The sequence below is a fragment of the Stenella coeruleoalba genome (genome assembly GCF_951394435.1).
Source record: "Stenella coeruleoalba genome assembly, chromosome: 9".
Classification (NCBI taxonomy): Eukaryota; Metazoa; Chordata; class Mammalia; order Artiodactyla; family Delphinidae; genus Stenella; species Stenella coeruleoalba.
In genome coordinates this window covers 69680233-69698623 of record NC_137155.1, presented here as the reverse complement: position 1 = coordinate 69698623, position 18391 = coordinate 69680233, and the positions used below count along the sequence as shown (strand labels likewise).

The 18391-nt window shown below is 36.2% G+C and overlaps 1 long non-coding RNA gene across 5 annotated transcripts in view; it reads right to left on the bottom strand.

Annotated features, from left to right (window-relative positions):
* LOC307191226 overlaps positions 1 to 18391 on the bottom strand; it is a 750426-nt gene that overhangs the window by 307367 nt on the left and 424668 nt on the right. For all 5 annotated transcript variants that reach the window (XR_013829650.1, XR_013829651.1, XR_013829652.1 and 2 more), the window contains one exon: positions 16060 to 16289. This is a non-coding gene — a long non-coding RNA (uncharacterized lncRNA). The remainder of the gene's footprint in view (positions 1 to 16059; positions 16290 to 18391) is intronic.

Below are 18391 nucleotides of genomic sequence, written 5' to 3'. Positions count from 1 at the left end.
ATTGTTAATGGATAAAAAAAGAAATAGTTATTTGGCTCCCAATTCATTCACTTAACACATATTTAGTGAATGCCTTCCATATATCAGAAGTTTTTCAAGTAACAGAGAAAAAAAGATGACTAAAATGTAATTATCCTCCTCAAAGTAATCCCACTCTAGAAGAAGATAAATTTGAAAATTGATGCTTAAGATATAGCATTATCAAGGCTATGGACGCAAAAGGAAGGTCATAGAAGGGTTAGTAGATGTGAGCAAAGGGGGCTCAGAAAAGCTTTCAGGAGAACGTTATGCTTGATCTGAGCCTTGAAGGATACTTCGCAGCTATCTCGGAGACAAAGGGTGAAGGAGTCTCCTGGAGTTATGGCAAAATGTGGCTGCTGACATAGAGATAATTCCAAAAAAAGGCCAGCAACTGCAAAGTCAAGTAGATTTGAAGCATTAGCACCTGTGGAAAGTGGCAAGTAGTGTAGTTTATCTGGAGAGAAGGGTAAGAAACCAGAACTATTGTAGGAGGCAAGTCTAGAGAGAGAGAGGCTAGGGTCAGATCATAAAAGTCCTCAAATGCTTCCAGGAGAAATATGAATTTTATTCTGAAGATCTGTAAGAGGTCACTAAAGATTTTCAAACATAGCTAGTTTTGTATTTTAGAAAGAGCACTCTGGTATTAAAAGCTGAGCAAGACAGGAGGCAGAAAACCACTTAGGAAGAGCAGAGAAGGAATGAAAAATGCCCCTTTTATCTCTGTTAGAAAACTGGAAAGATGGCTGTGCTTAAACCTGGAAATGGAAACACAGAGGAGGAGAATTTTCCTTCTTTGAAAGGTGAATAGTGAAGGAAAGGCCAAGTTCAATTTGGATATTCCAGCTTCAATGGCATGTACAACACAGAAATAGAAACAGACAGCGATGAAATAGGGAACAGGAGCTTAGAAAAAGTATCAGAAATAGATCATGGGCATCATGATCCTATGGGTATTAGTTTCATTGGTCCTGGTAACCTCCCCCTTAAGAGGCCCGTGCTGCAGTGGATGCTCTGTTATACGTTTGCCCACTTTTGGTGATCATAAGTAACACCTGATGTATTTATTAAAGAAATTTTTAAAAGAAAAGAAGATATTCCCAGGTCTTTTCCCACAGTGAGTGGATCAGAATCTTCAAGGAAAGGCCCGGAGACCTGTTTGTCTTATTTTGTTTTAAAAATACCTTTAAAGGATTCTTACCAGCATGGAATTCAGGGATCTGTTAGTCTAATAGCAACATTTGTTAAGCACCTATTATGTGTTAGGAACTCTAAGCTTTACGCACATACAGTCTCTATATCTTACGACAACGTTAATAAGATAGATATTTTATCCCCATTCTAATATAAGGAAACTGACATTCATGGTCTTGTTCAAGGTCTCAAAACTAATGAGTGGAAATAGCAACTCCTACTGATTCCAGTGTCTGCATTCTTTTTTCTTTTTTTTGCGGTACGCGGGCCTCTCACTGTTGTGGCCTCTCCCGTTGCGGAGCACAGGCTCCAGACGCGCAGGCTCAGCGGCCATGGCTCACGGGCCCAGCCGCTCCGCAGCATGTGGGATCTTCCTGGACCGGGCATGAACCCGTTTCCCCTGCATCAACAGGCGGACTCTCAACCACTGCGCCACCAGGGAAGCCCTCTGCATTCTTTACATTAAAATATATCTTGCCCTACATTGTGTTGAAGGATGCCTAGCATGACACACGAAAGGTATTTTCTCTTAGTAAAGTACCTGTTACAGAGAAAATTATATTATAGAGAAAATGAAAAAAAATGTCAATAAAATTAGCTTTGGTGTTGAAGTTCTCAAATGTACCTTTCCTCCCTTGCATCAATATTGCTCTGCTAAGCAGCAACTGTACCCTCAGGTGCTGAGCTTCACACCCTTTAAACATTTTCTCTACTATTTTTGTGTTTTCCTCCTCATCTCTTTCCTCTTTGTTCTCTTGATGGAAGCTAGAAACCACTATCCACTGAACTCTGGCCAAATTTAAGCCAAGATGACTGAGCAAAACGGGGATGATAAGAAGACTGTTTACCAAAATTGGAATGACAAGGGAGAGGAATAGCAGTGATATCTAATATAAATAGAATATAATAAAAAATACAAAATATCTCATTAAGCTATATTTCAATGTCAAATACTTTTTTGCTCCATTATTTTCTGTTCAGCAAGTACAACATTTTCCTCACTACAGGTGTTCTGTTAACAATTAAACTATTCTGAAAATTAATAATCCTAGGGTCCTCATCCAAAATCATGTGCCCTGCAGGTTCTTGTGGTCCTAACAATTGGAAAGGTTAAGTCATGTTCTTAACTTGCTCTTCTTCCTGAGGCTTATAATACAGCAAGTTTTTCTGTGTATGATCATCTATCAACCAATACTTATAAAAGGCCCACAGGGTGCAGCATTATACAGGGTGCAACTGAGTGGTATGTTCAAAAAAGCACAGATAATATCTGACAGGTTTCAAAATAGATGAGATAGGACACATACAAGCAGGGGTTCAGAAGCACAGAGAAGACTCAAGAAGCTGGTGGAGATAAAGTTAAATAAGCATTTTAGGTTCATGTAGAAACAAAATGTCAGACAAGGGGCATCATAAATGGGCAACATCCAAGGCCAAGGAGTTCTGAGCTACAAACTATAAGCCCGGGAGTGGAATATCTTGCATTGCAGGACAATAAAGAAGTACCTAAATAATAATGGAAACATGTCAAAAGATCACAAGAGCTAGCTTGAACACATTCCCACTAGTTAAATCTGGGACAATCTGAGCACCAGAATAATGACCATAACAAGTTATAACCCATTAAATAAAATAAGAATCCATGAATGCATGCTGATATCAATCAATCAATTAACCAAAAAGAAAGAAATGTTCTTAGAATATTATAGAATGTCAGCCATTAAATGTAGAAGGAATGACAGAATTGGAAAATCATCATTTGGCAACCATCAACATAATAAGTGAGTCAGGCAAAAATCATCGATGGAAACTAAAACCAGAGAGTGAAAATTTAATGAGGAATAAGATTTTTACATAGCCTCAAAGTCTCCCACCATAAGATATTTTTGTTTGTTTGTATTTATATATTTTTAAATTATAATTTTTAAAGTATAGTTGGCACAATATTATATTAGTTTCAGGTGTACAATATAATATTTCTATCTTTTTATAGATTGTACTCCATATAAAGTTATTATAAAATGTAAACTATATTCCTTGCACTGAACATTACATCTTTGTAATTTATTTATTTTATACCTAGTAGTTTTTTGCTTTTTTTTTTTTGTGGTACGCAGGCCTCTCACTGTTGTGCCCTCTCCCATTGCAGAGCACAGGCTCCAGATGTGTAGGCTCAGTGGCCATGGCTCATGGGCCCAGCCACTCCGCGGCATGTGGGATCTTCCCGGACCGGGGCACGAACCCGTGTCCCCTGCATCGGCAGGCGGACTCTCAACCACTGCGCCACCAGGGAAGCCCTATACCTAGTAGTTTTTATCTCTTAATCCTCTTCACCTATTTTGCCCTTCTCCCCACCCCCTCCCCTCTGGCAACCGAACCGCTGGTTTTTTCTCTGTATCTGTATGTTTCTGTTTTGTTATATTTATTCATTTGTTTTATTTTTTAGATTCCATATATAAGTGAAAACGTGTTATTTGTCTTTCTCTGTGTGACTTATTTCAGTAAGCATAATGCCCTTATGCTTTATGGGCAAAGGTTCAAACCTTCATCAAAGGTTCATCAATGTTGCTGCAAATAGCAAACTTTCATTCTTTTTACGGATAAATAATATTCCATTGTATATATATACCACATCTTCTTTATCCATTCATCTGGTGACGAACACCTATGTTGATTCTATATCTTGGCTATTGTAAATAATGCTGCTATGAACACTGGGGTGCATATATATTTTTGAATAGTGCTTTTATTTCTTTGGATAAATACTCAGGTGTGGAACTGCTGGATCATATGGTAGTCCTGTTTTTAATTTTTTGAGGAAACTCCATCCTGTTTTTAATAGTGATTGTAGAAATCTACATTCCCACCAACAGCACACAAGCATTCCCTTTCTCCATATCCTCGTCTCTTTGATGACAGCCATTCTGACAGGTGTGAGGTGATATCTCATTGTGGTTTTGATTTGTATTTCCCTGATGGTTAGTGATGAGCATCTTTTCATGTGCCTATTGGCCATCTGTACATCTTCTTTGGAAAAATGCCTATTCAGGTCATCTACCCATTTTTTAATTGGGTTGTTTGTTTTTTTGATATTGAGTTGTATGAGTTCTTTATATATTTTAGATATTACTCCTCATCAAACACATCATTTGCAAACATCTTCTCCCATTCAGTAGGCTGCCTTTTTAATTTTTGGTGGTTTCCTTTGCTATGCAAACACTTTTAAGTTTGATTAAGTCTCATTTATTTATTTTTGCAATTGTTTACCCTACCTGAGGACACAGATCCAAAAAAAAAATATTGCTAAGACCAATGTCAAAGAGCATACCATCTATGTTTTCTTCTAGAAATTTTATGGTTTCAGGCCTTACATTTAGGTCTTTAATCCATTTTGAGTTTATTTTCATACATGGTGTGAGAAAATGTTCTAGTTTCACTCTTTTAGATATAGCTGTCAAGTTTTCCCAAAACCACTTGATATTAATTACAAACAAAATAGTAACTTGAAATGTTTATTATAATTAATAAAAATGATTCTATTCTAATTTTATGTCACAGTTCTATAAGCTAAAAAAATTTTTTTTAAATTTAGTGTGTATCTGAAGTGAAAATTGATTTGAAGCTGATTTTCCTGATATCAATTCATTTTATTGTCTTCTGTCTCTAACTCTTCCTAATATTGTGGGAAAAGATTCTATGTAATTGTTTGTTCTAATCAGTTGCATTTTTATTGATCAAGATTTTACTAAATTTATTTTCCTTAACTTCAGTGAATTCATAAAAATGATCCATCACTTACTTAACGGCTATCATGCACTCTCTTTCAGAATACATCTCTTAAAGACGTATGAGGAAAACAGCACCTGGAAAATCACACTGTCAGAGCTGTGGAGAAATGGTCTGAATTAACTGTGTGTCTGCTCAGTGAGACAGATGAGAAAATTATTCTCAACCCCACGTGTACCACTATTGGATAAGTTACCCACACTGAGCCTGAGCTAGAGGGATTGGTGCTCAAGGAAATGAAGGAAGGAGATCTAGCACTCTGACAAAAAGGCCATTCAACCATAGGACACCTCTAAAGAATTATTTTCATTCTAGCCTTGGTATATTTAAAAGAAAACACTTCTCTCAACTGTTGTGCAGTATAGCTGCAGGTGGTTTCCAACATATAGTATTGTGTTTGGCCTGATCCAAGTGAATTCCAAGAAATACAAGTTCTGTAAGATGTCAGTATACGTTCTCCCAAAAACGGTGGTATCTATTGTCAAATAAGTTTAGAAAAAATCTGGGTTAAACTATACTTTTTATTGCACAAATATTTTAATACAGTTCTTTATCATTTATCAATGTAAAGTGTGAATTTTCAGAAGCCATGGGATACTCCCTGCTTTTGAAATCACTTGTTTATGAAGTTAACCTTTTTTTCCCTGCAGAGCCTCTTACAAAACTTGTGTTTTGTAACAAAACACAGTACAATTTGTTTGTACAAAACAATACAACATGAAGGTAATTGTGATTTGAAGTAGAAAGCTCAAAAAATTGAACAAAGTACTTAAAGATGTGTTACAGACTATTTTCAAGAGCTATATCTTCAGATTTAGGAAAAGCTGACAAAAACAAACAATAGCAAAACATATCCTGGTTAAATAACTGAACTTCAAAGATAAGAAAAGAATTCTTTAGGGTATCCTGGAAGAATCAAACAAGTTTTCTAAAGAGCGGAGAAGCAGGCTGGCCTAAGAATTTTCCCCAAATGTTCAATCCCAGAGTACAATGCAGCAAGGTCTAGATATTCTGAAAGAAAGTATGACACAACCGTATTATACTCAGCTCAACTGTCATTTAAGATAATTATGGAATAAATATAACATGGACAACAACATTCATGAGGAAGGAATAGGAGGGGGAAGAAAGTGTAAAAGAGTCACCCCTCCATCTTCCACGGAGAGCTACTGGTCCATCCACACTAAGTATAGATGTAGAGTTTAAAAGTCTTCAAACTTATAATATTCTGCCTTAACCTCAAATGGTTTATTCTTTTTTTATAATTGATAATCCTTTGGTAAAAAGAAACATTTATTTCAAGTTTAACAATTTCTCCAGTTTCACTTGTTTCTTGTCCTGCTAGTAGATTCAAGTGGAATTAAATTTAACACTTTTTATTTTTAAAAAGCATGTGGTCTATCATTCCATTATTATAAAACTATATTTGGCTCACTTTCTCTTTCTCTCTGTGTATACATACAGAGACATATCTGGGGAAATGCTTCCCAAATGTGACCCTGGTCACTTCAGGGTTGTAGAATTTTGGATGAATTGTCTCTTCCTTGTATTTCTCTATATAGTTGGATCTATGTTTAAGATGAGCTCATATCATTTTATCTAGAAAAAAAGCCATTATCTTAAAAAAAAATACAGTTACAAAGGAGAAAAGAACCAGAATTAAACTTTTTCCTACTTTTCCATTCCTCCAAAAGGAAAAAAAAAGTGAAATGAGCATGAGGAAAGGGAGTTTATAATCTGGTCTGAGATTAGAAGGGCAGCTCTCTTCCAGAGAAAGAATTTGCTAATTGATGAGAGTTGGCTCTGTCTGAGGAAGCCCCACAATGAAGCACTCGCAGTATAAATAAGCAACAGTGAAAAGCACCATATGGACTTTTTATGCCAAAAACAAAAATCAACTTCCTGGGTGACCATGGATGAACTGAGAACAGAAGGTTCTGTACCACCTAGAAACCATCAGAAAAAATATTAAAAGCAAAACAAAATGAAAGGTAAGCAATAATTGAAAATGAGCAAGTTTAATGGTAAATTGTACTTAAAGTTATCAAGAACTGGCATTTGAAATTTATTTCAGGGAGATTTGTAATTTTTATTAAGAATTCCAGTAAGGCCTAGGCTTCTGGGTAATGTGAATCACTGGGAAGGAATCTGCTAGTTTCAGTCCAAAATTTGATCTCTTAATGATGTAATAAGGTCAATAGATCATGAAGCCTCCATTAACTTACCTTATATTGACTATTGACCCCTTTAATGACTTTGAAGTGAATGAATCAGGCTCTGTCAAGGACTGGACTAAGATTCCCACAGCTTTTTTTTTTCTGCATTTAAGGTATATCTGTACACTGTTTTCACCATTCTTATTTCCTCCTTCCTTTCCAACAATCAATTCTCCCCTTGCTATTCCCTCACAGAACAACTTGCATTCTCTTGACATATAGAGGGAAACATCAGGAGCTGTCCTTAAATAACTACAGGCAATACATTCAAGTAATTGCCTAGTTGAGAAAGTCCCTTGTTAATAATCTAAGGATGAGTATTATAGTTCTCACCTAACAAAACTGAGCTAAATCTCTAACTGAAGGTCATTTTCAGGACTAAAACTAATTCTTCCCAGATCAATCCCACTAGATATTCTGTACAAGAATGATGACCAAATAAATCTAGGAAAAATATGCATCCTATATACTTCCCTTGATGGGCCCCAAGGCACTGTAGACTATTAGAGGCTTTCAGAAATTCTCAGGAAAGACACAGATATGATTTTGTCTGGTCCAGTGCTTCTCACACTTGTTTCACCTGGGAGCTCTATTCCTGCTCCCACTCCCCAATCCATTTTACCAGTAGCACACTTTGGAGTTTCTTGATCTAGGATTTTGTATTTCCACAGTATTACTCTTTGTTGTAATAGGTTTTTATTTACTGTTCTGGATGAATGGTTTAGATCTAATATTCTCCTTTCAAAGGGAATCAATTGTCTATGTTGCTAAGCTTTGCCTATGTTCTTTGGACACACTATCAATAAAAAGAATTGTTGCTTAATCAGGTATATTGTAGTATTCTGCCTTACTTCTTACTCTGTCTGAACCAATGCTCTTCTCATATATAACTTATTAAATAACTTTTTCAGTTTCATATGGATTATTTTTAGAGATAGAGAAAACATTATTTGGATTGTAATGATCAAATAACAATCTTCTCTAAGCTCTAATTCAACAAGAGATCTATTTTCTTGTTAATACTTAACTCTTTTCTACATTTTAAAAAAGTTTCTAAGTCACCATTAACCATTTTGATTCAATTCATCCAGTCAACAGAAAATTAATACGCTTCTAAAGTATGTCAGATATTCCTTACCACCCAAACATTACTGAAGCATTTGCCACATCGCAGCCACTGTGCAAGGTATTGGGAATACCACAGTGAAAAAAACATGTAAGGTTCCATGTCTTTACTGTCTAATATGGAAGATAAACAGCAGTTATAAGTAGGTAAAGTATTATTAAGAAGTGTAGAGAGCTACAGGGCCATATAATAAGTACATCTACTCTGGTGTGAAGGATCATAGGCTTCCTATGGTGGAAGGAATGATTTTTAAGCTGAGAGAGTCATTTATATAACAAATATTTACTACGTACCTACTCTGGCACCATGTTAGAATTGGAGGTGTAACACAGACATAGTCGCTATCTTCATGAAGTCAAAAGTTTGGTGGTAAACAAATAAATAATAAGTTAGCAACTATATAAAGTGATAAGTAGTGAATAAACAAAATATAAGGAAAACAGGGCCTTCTAAGGGTGGTCAGAAGAGTACTCCTGAAAGAGTAAAATCCAAGCTGTGATCTGAAGAATAAGGACCTAAACAGTTTTGGGTTTGGAGAAGAGGAGTTCCTGGCAATAGGAGTAGCAAGGGCAAAGGCCCTGAGGCAAGAAAGAGCTGGGCCTCCTCTTGGAACTGAGAGAACACTGGCATTTTCAGTCTAATGAGCAAGAGATGGGGAGAGTGGCATTAGATGAACTGGAGAGGTCATGCCCCTACACAGGTCGTGGTAAGAAGTGCATATTTTACTGTAATTGAGAAACTATTGATAGATTTTAAGCGGAGTGATATTATATGATTTGGGTTTTAATAAGGTCACTTTGGTTTCTGCACATAGAATGAATAGATGGGAGCCATGAGAAGAACAGGGAGGCCAGTATAGGGGATGTTAAAGATGTAAGAGGAAAAGACCACAGTAAATGAGATGGAGAGAAGTAGATGAATTTGAAATATGTTTGGCATTAGAACAATGAAATTTCCAAGCTTCTGCTTTAGTAACTGGATGGATGGCAGTGCTATGTGTTGAGTCAAGAGAGTGGAGGATATCAGGATTTTGGGAAGAGAACTAAAATAATTGTTTTGAACAAATTAATTTTGAGATGCCTCTGACACATCCAACTGTAGATGTCATGTAACATGTACTTACAACTCTGGATCTTAGAGTGGATGTTTAGGGATGAAGATCCTCACCTGGTATTTTAAGTCATGAAACTTGATGAAATCTCCTAGGGAGATACCATAGCAAGAGAAGAAAAGGGGACCACAGACTCAATCCTGAGAAAATCCAGCATGTAGCTTTTAGGTAGCAAATAGAGAACCAGAAAAAGAAGTCAATGAGGTAGGAGAGAAAAAAGAGTATATTTCTTCAGGGAAGGAAAAAGTAGAGTGCTTTTAAAATAATGGGATTGCATATTTTATTAGATATTGCTAAGAGGTCATGTTGTGATAAGAGCAGAAAAGTTTCCACTTGATTTGGTCACATGGAGGTCTTTGCTTTTCGTGACAGAGGCACACACCTGAAAAATGAGTGTGAATAGTTTAGGTGAAAAAGAAGGGCAAAAGAACATTCCAGTCAAGAGAAATAGCATATGTGACGGTCCTACATGGGAAGGGAAGAGGCCAAGGCACCAGAGATCCTATATGGGTGAAACATGGACACAAAAGGGAGTGACAGGAAAAGAGGCTAGACAGGGAGGAAGAAGTTTTATTAAAAGTACTGAGGATACAAAGGTCAGGAGACAAAGCCCTTATTAGTACAAATAATATTTGAATGAAGAATTAAACATTCATGATGTATAACTGGGGTGGTAGAGGAACTGGGCAGGATATTCCAGAGAAAAGATATTCATGTACAAAAGCCCAGAGCCAAGGAGCAGTAGAGTACCCTTGGAACACTGAAGTACTTAACCAGGCTGGAATAGAGGGTGTTGTGGGATACGGAGGAAAACATTCTACAGAGTAGTTAGGGATCAGTTAACCATGAGGGACTATGTTTGGCGTGCCAAAATACGGCCTCTATCCTGTAGACAGTGGGAAGACTAAAGAGTTCTAATCAGATGAATGATACAATATGATTCGTGATGATTCATGTTTTGAAAAAATAACTCTGGCAACAGTATGGGAAAGAATTGGTGAGGATAATTCTTGAAGTAAGGGGCTCAATTAGGGGACTATTCTAATAGTATAGGCAAGAAGTGTTGAGGGTCTGAACTAAGGTGATGGCTGTGTAAATAAAGAAGATGCAAAAGACAAATTCTCAAGATTGTAGAAATGGAAATGAAATAATTTAATGACAGAAGTAAAGGACTATGGAAAGAGACATTTAAGATTGTTCCCAGGTCACAGGCTTGAGTGACCAGATGGCTCTTGATGCCATTTTACCAAAATGGGAAGTAAGTCTATCAATAGAAAATAAATAAAATGAAGGGTTTCATGAGGTCAAAGAGTGGATGTAATTGTAGATGAAGTGGTGGAAGTATAGAAGGTTATAGTCTGAAAGCAGGATATTAGAATTTGGTGTTATAAAGTGGGAGTTTTCCTAAACAATGAAATGGATCACAACATATTACAGAAGAATAAAAAGGTAGAAAAAAATAAATGCAGCCAGATAAAAGACAAGAATGAAAAATATTAGATACCCAATGGTTCTGAACATATGTTCAAGACATATGTTCTTGACAATTCTACCTGAAACTTTCTGGAGAATAACACAATAAACGTAGAAACAGAATCAGTTACAATGTTCACAGTATCTATAAGATACAAACCAAAGAGTTGTTCATCAGGAGCCCAGATTTCCATCATTACAGGATATAAAAATTTTTCTCTAATGGTTCTCAAAAGAGGACACTGACTTTGCTTTTTAAACTGGGGTATGCTTACCTCTAAGAGTCATGCCAGATACCTGGTGCTACCTAGACCAGATAAGCACAGTTCACCTTTGTGGAATTTTAACTTTATTTGAAAATTTAGACGAAAATACAAATCATTATTTGTAAAATCAACACTGATAGGTATGTAGTAGCAGAAAAAAAATGGTAAGCATTTAAGACAAAATGTGAGTCTACAATTAATTTCTACATGTGCAGTTAGATCCTGTAACTGAGAGATACTGACACATTCTCCTCTATCTCTTGAAGGTTTTAGATACTCTGCTTTTCAAATTTTTCCATTAATTTAAAGACTGGATATATAAGATCGTAATAATAACTATCATTATGATTTTATATAGAGTTTTGTTCTCTCAATGGAGACTGGTGGTCTAATGCTAACAAAAGCAATGCGCTAGGGACCAAAACAATGCAGAATACTACTCAATTCTCTGCTGGTCTGACTTGATTCAAAAATCAATTTTATTAAGGGTTGGAATGCATATATTTTACAGAATCCGTCAAGAGTAATATTTATTTCAACAGAAGCTTTATAAGTATTCGACAGCAGAGAGTTCAAGGTTATATCATTTAATAAGTATCTACAGTATATTTTATATTACCAGTTAGTGGTTGATTTATATACATTGATGATTAAATTTTTAGGAAGAAATTTAGGTTAACAGAACCAAAGACATAAAGCATCTGTTCCTAAAAAGAAAGATACACTAGCTCTTCAAGGAAATGAGCTGAAACTTAAGAGAAAGCTCTCTTTAGTGTAAATGATTCTATGGGTAACCATGAGAGACAAAATATCCTTGGAAAACAACTTTGCATCCATTCCAACTTATATAAAAATGGATAATCAAGTTTCCAAAGGATACATCAAGAGCATGGCCATGATAAATTTAAAATGAAAGAAAAAAAAGAACATTTAAGTAAATGCCACTAAACACCTGCTATAGATATGAAATTTTTTTTCAAAATTCCTTCTAAAGATTAGTTATATTTATATATATATATCATGTGACTTCCTGATGGCCCTCTAATGTAAGTTGATTACACAATGTATCTTTAAATAATGAGCAAGCTGGCTCGCTGAATACAGTAGTTACAAAACCTGGCTTTGCCTTGGCATCACTTGAGAAGATTTTCTAAATCACAAATCCTCAGGCCCCACTCCAACACATCCACTAACCAAGAATCTCTGTGGGTGGGTCCCAAGAGACTGTATGCCTAAAATGCTTCCTAACTGATTCTGATGCATCCAGATTTAGGGAACGCTGCAAGCCTGTTCACTATAAACTAGATGAAAGCTGGATGCTCATTACCAAAAATGATAACTCTCTTCTTGCAATAGTTGATGATTAGCCATTCTATCTGACATTAATTAGATAGCACTGCTAACACCACTCCTAATTTGTGACAGTAATACAATGTTCCCAAAACACACAAAAGAGATTATTTTCCTGTTCTCTCTAGTTGGAGAGCCAGAAGGTGTTTATGCCAAACTCACTCAAAAAAAAGTATGGAGTTATTAAATAACCAGTTGAAGAGAGGGAAGCCAGTACACAGCCATGTTTTATCTGCTGCAAATTATCTGACTCATCAGGAGACTTTCTAAGTGCAGGTTATACCTTAAGCTACTGGCCCATACTGAATTCATTTGGTTAGACCTTTAACTGATTCATGTAATTAGAGTCAAAGGCCACAAAAGGATCAATACAAGCTACATACAATTCTATGTTGTTCCTGACAAATTTGTCCCAGAGATGACAAAAACAATAACAGAGCCTAAATCATCATCTACCCCTCTCATAAAATACTGGTCTCAATAACTTCAGCTTAATCATTTATCAAGAAGGAAAGTCTTGCAAGCTTAAAAAAACCCATAAAATTTGCAGACAGTAGAAGTTGCCCACTACTTTTTGCCCACTATTTATTGGGTTGGCCAAAAAGTTCATTCAGGTTTTCATACACTCTTACAGAAAACCCGAACAAACTTTTTGGCCAACCCAGTATTATGATGACACTCTATATTAAGAGGAAGACCAAAACAGAGTCAATAGTGGTTAATAAATTGACACAGGATTTAAATACACTTACAAAACAGAACATTAATGTTTTCAGCCATAGATCTGTGGAAGTAAAGGTATAGCTGATAGAAATTGAGAGGTATGATGGAAAGGTGAAGTGGAGAGAACAGAGGGACACTAATAGTCTCATCAAATAGTTGGGGGGGTGAGTGGTTAACAGATGCTCTCTAAAGTTCGAAGGAACAAGAAATAGAGCTTTTCATTTAAGACTTTACTTTTTACAGCAGTTTTAGGTTCAAAGAAAATTGAGAGGAAGGTACAGGGATATCCCATAAACCTGTTGCCCCCATACAACCACAGTCTCCTCCATTATCAAGATCCTCCCACCAGAGTGGTATATTTGTTATAACTGACGACCCTACACTGACATTTCATAATCACCCAAAGTCCATCGTTTACATTAAGGTTCACTCTTAGTGTTGCATCCTATGAGTTTGGACAAATGTATAATGACATGCATCCATCATTATGCTATCATACAAAGCATTTTCAATGCCCTAAAAATCCTCCACCCTCTGCATATTCATCCCTCCCCTGCCATCTTCCCCACATCCCTGGCAACCACTGATCTTTTTACTGTCTCCATAGTTTTGCCTTTTCCAGAATGTTGGAGACATACACTATGTAGCCTTTTTAGCTTGGCTTCTTTCACTTAGTAATAAGCATTTAAGGTTCTTCCATGTCTTTTCATGGTTTGATAGCTCATTTCTTTTTAGTCCTGAATAATATCGCATTTTCTGGATTTACTACAGTTTATTTATCCATTCACCTACTGAAGGACATTTGGTTGCCTCCAGCTTTCGGCATTTATGAATAAAGATGCTGTAATCACCTGTGTGCAGGTTTTTGAGTGGACGTAAGTTTTCAGCTCCTTTGGGTAAATACCAAGGTGTGTGACTGCTGGATCATGTGGTGAGAGTATGTTTAGTATTTTAAGAAACTGCCAAACAGTCTTCCAGAAGGGCTGTACAATTTTGCATCATCACCAGCAAGGAGAGAGAGTTCCTTTTGTTCCACATCCTTACCAGCGTTTGTTGTTGACAGTGTTCCGGATCTGGCCATTCTAATAGGTTTGTATTGGTATCTCACTGTTGTTTTAATTTGAATTTTAGGAGCTTTATAGAAGTATATTTTACACTTTTGCATTTTACATTTAGGTCTGTGATTCATTTTGAGTTAACTTTTGTAAAGGGTGAAGGTCTGTGTAGAGATTCATTTTTCTGCATGTCGATGTTAGTCATTCCAGCACGATTTGTTGAAAAGACTATCTTTGCTCCATTGAATTAATTGCCTTTGTTCTTTTGTCAAACTCATTCTAAAATTTACATGGGGAGGCAAAAGACCCAGAATAGCTGACACAATATTGAAGAAGAACAAAGATGGAGGACTGTCATGACCCAATTTCAAGACTTACTATAAAGCTAAAGTAGTCAAGAAAGTGTGGTATCGGAAAAAGAATAACAAATAGATCAATGGAACAGAATAGAGAACCCAGAAATAGACCCCCATAAATACAGTCAACTGATGGTGTTGTTGAGTTTAACCGTATCCTTACTAATTTTCTATCTGCTGGATCCGTCCATTTCTGGGAAAGGGTTGTTGAAGTCTACAACTATGATAATGTAGTCATCTATTTCTCCTTGCAGTTCTATTGGTTTTTGCCTGACATAATTTGATGCTCTGTTGTTAGATGCATACATGTTCAGGATTGTTATGTTTTCTTGGTGAACTGACCCCTTTATCATTATGTAATGCCTTTCTTTATCCCTGATAATTTTCCTTGCTTTGAAATTTACTTTGTCTGAAATTAACATACCTACTCCTACTTTCTTTTGATTAGTGCTAGTATGGTGTACATTTCTCCATCCATTTACTTTTAGTCTATATGCATCTTTATATTTAAAGTGGTTTTATTGTAGACAATACATAGTTGGGTCTTGTTTTTTTGGATCCACTTTAACAATCACTGTCTTCTAATTGGTGCATTTAGAACACTGATGTTCAAAGTAATTATTGATGTAATTGGATTAATATCTACCATATTTGTTGCTGTTTTCTATTTGTGGCCCTTGTTCTTTGCTCCTATTTTCGTCTCCTACTTTTGTTTTTCTGTCTTTTGTGGTTTTAATCAAATATTTTATATAATTCTATTTTCTTTCCTTTCTTAGCATATCAATTATACTTTTTTTTTTTTTTTTTTTTTTTGCGGTATGTGGGCCTCTCACTGTTGTGGCCTCTCTCCCATTGCGGAGCACAGGCTCCGGACACGCAGGCTCAGTGGCCATGGCTCACGGGCCCAGCCGCTCCACAGCATGTGGGATCTTCCCGGACTGGGACACGAACCCGCGTCCCCTGCATCGGCAGGCGGACTCTCAACCACTGCGCCACCAGGGAAGCCCTCAATTATACTTTTTTAAAAAAACTTTTTTTAGTGGTTGCTCTAGAGTTTGCAATACTCATTTACAACTAATCCAAGGCCACTTTCAAATAATATCATATTGCTTCACAAGTGTGTGAGTACCTTACAATAACAAAATAATCCTAATTCCTCCTTCCTGGCGTTGTGTCACTGCTGTCATTTATTTCACTGACATATAAGCATACATAAGCATTTTTCTCCAATATCTACCAAAAGAATCTGGTTGAGCTCCAAGAGGTAAAACTCACAAAAGTATAGGAGCCCTCCATTAGACTGGGTCCCTTGGGGATTTTTAACTCTCAGAGTTGTCTGCGCTGAGCCTCCAGCAATTCATCAATTACAGTTCAAGTTTTCCTACCTTGGCACTGGTTCCCCTGGCAGTTTCCACTCGTGAGTCTCTGCTATGGGAAGCCATGACTCCTTGTGTTGGTCTGTCTATCTCTCCAACCCCAGGGGCAGACGTTTGGCCTTTGTCCTCCCCTCTCGTATGGATCCACAAGAGTAGTTGGCTTCTCAGACTGTTCAGCTTTTTACTTGTTGTTAAGATGGAGTGGCAACTTCCAAGAACCTTACATGTGGGACCAGAAACTGAAAGTACAGAAATAGAGTTTTAACATTACAAAAGTAGTTAACAGACAAATAAAAGCCTATAGTAACTATTAAAATGGAGAGGATTTTATTGAAATAAATCTTCAACTTTCAAAATGCTGAATCAATAGGTAAACAGACTCTTATATTGACATCAATAAATAAATTATGTCTAATATTTAGTTGCTTGGTAATAACTGGCATAAAAGTTAAAAAGAGATATTTTTATGGTAGGAAGAACAAGGAGCAGTGTAAGCTGGTGAACTGAGTGGGATGGTGGACAGTTACTCTTCATTATAATCTCTTCTGCACTGTTTGATCCTTTTAAACTTTATGCACGCATTACTGTGAAAAAAAATATTAAAAGGGGAAAGAGAAAGAGAACTGAATTCTATATATTTTAAGCTTGATTTTGGTTTCTATAGCTGGCAAAAATAAACCTGACATATATCAATTCAAAATCAGGTTTCAATGATCTTTCTTGTAAATTTCAGGAAACTGAGTCCTAAAATATTCCAACTCAAGCTGCAATTTCAAAATTGGATTTATTTGTTTTTGAGAATATAATGTTTATAATATTTTAGCTTCATGAGCTCCCACATGGCTTTTTTAGAATTTCATTTTCCACATTTCATCTCTAATTACTAGGATTTTCTTTTGATTGTTGAAATTCCTGTTCAGAAAAACAGAAAGGCAAAGCTGTGATTTTGTGATGATCCTCCTATACAAGCAGAATCATCTAGACAAGAGCAAAAATGAATAACCTAGGTGGAAAGGTATGTCCCTATTGGGGAAGAAATTCTTTGATTTGATTCCTGAATTTCCTAAATAGTAATTTAGGAAATTACTAAATTACGTAATTTTGTAGCACGTTATTTTGGATGATGCCTCAGCACCTATTGGAATCCCTTTCAATGAGGTTTTGTGAATAGATGTTATAAAGCCATACTTAGTGGATTTTGTAAAATCCAAGACATTTTATTACATTTTCCCAGATGTGCTCAGTTTCTCTGTGACCAGACTGTTCTTATGAATTCTCTTAAAACTTAAAGGTAACTTATAGCAACAGAAACAAGTGATTCAGGCATATGCTTAATTGCACCCTACTAACCTTACTCTTTCATCTCTGAATGATTTTATATTTCAGTGACAGTAGAAAAAGAGAGTTGGGGAAAATTATGTTACCAAAACTTAGGGAAAAAAAGAAAAAGAAAAAGAAAACCTGAAGAAACCTTAAATGCATGCTAAGTGAAAGAAGCCAATCTGGAAAGATTACATATTGTATGACTCCATCTATATGACATTCTGGAAATGGCAAAACTACAGACACAGTAAAAAAGATCAGTGGTGGTCAGGGGTTGGTGGGGGGAAGGGAGGGATAAACAGGGAGAGCACAGAGGATTTTTAGGGGAGTGAATCTATGTACATAGACATGATACTACAATAGTGGATACATGTCATTATATATCAGGCCAAATCCATGGAACATACAACACCAAGAGTGAATCCTAAAGTAAACTATGGACTTTGAGGGATAATGAGTTCTCAATGTAGGTCCAACAATTGTGATAGATGTACCACTGTCATTCGGGATGTCCATAGTGGAGGAAGCTGTGCATGTGTGAGGAACATACAGAAACTCTGTACTTTCTGGTTAATTTTGCTGATAACCTAAAATGCTTAAAAAATAAAGCTTATTAATTTAAAAAAAGCAAGTTGTGATACAAGTTACTGTTAACATTTTAAAATTAAAGGAAAGAGTTGAATGTAAAACATCACAGAAATATTTTTTTCCTTACTTAAATTTCCAACCACTCTTTCCCTAAATGACACAATTGTAAGATTGTGTAATTGCCACTAGCTGGCCTATAGGATGCATTCTTGATACTCATTCTTCTTATTGAAAATTTAATATTTATTATTTATCATTCTACTTGACTTAACACTACAAGTATTAGTTTTGATAGTAAGTACAAGTAGGTAATTACATGTGCAAATGGAGTGTTTCTCAGTGATCAGAAAAGGAGGAAATGGGATTCTGCTTTAACCATTAAGTGAGGCCTCCCCTAATACACTGACATGCTGGCGCTTGGTTTCTTTCT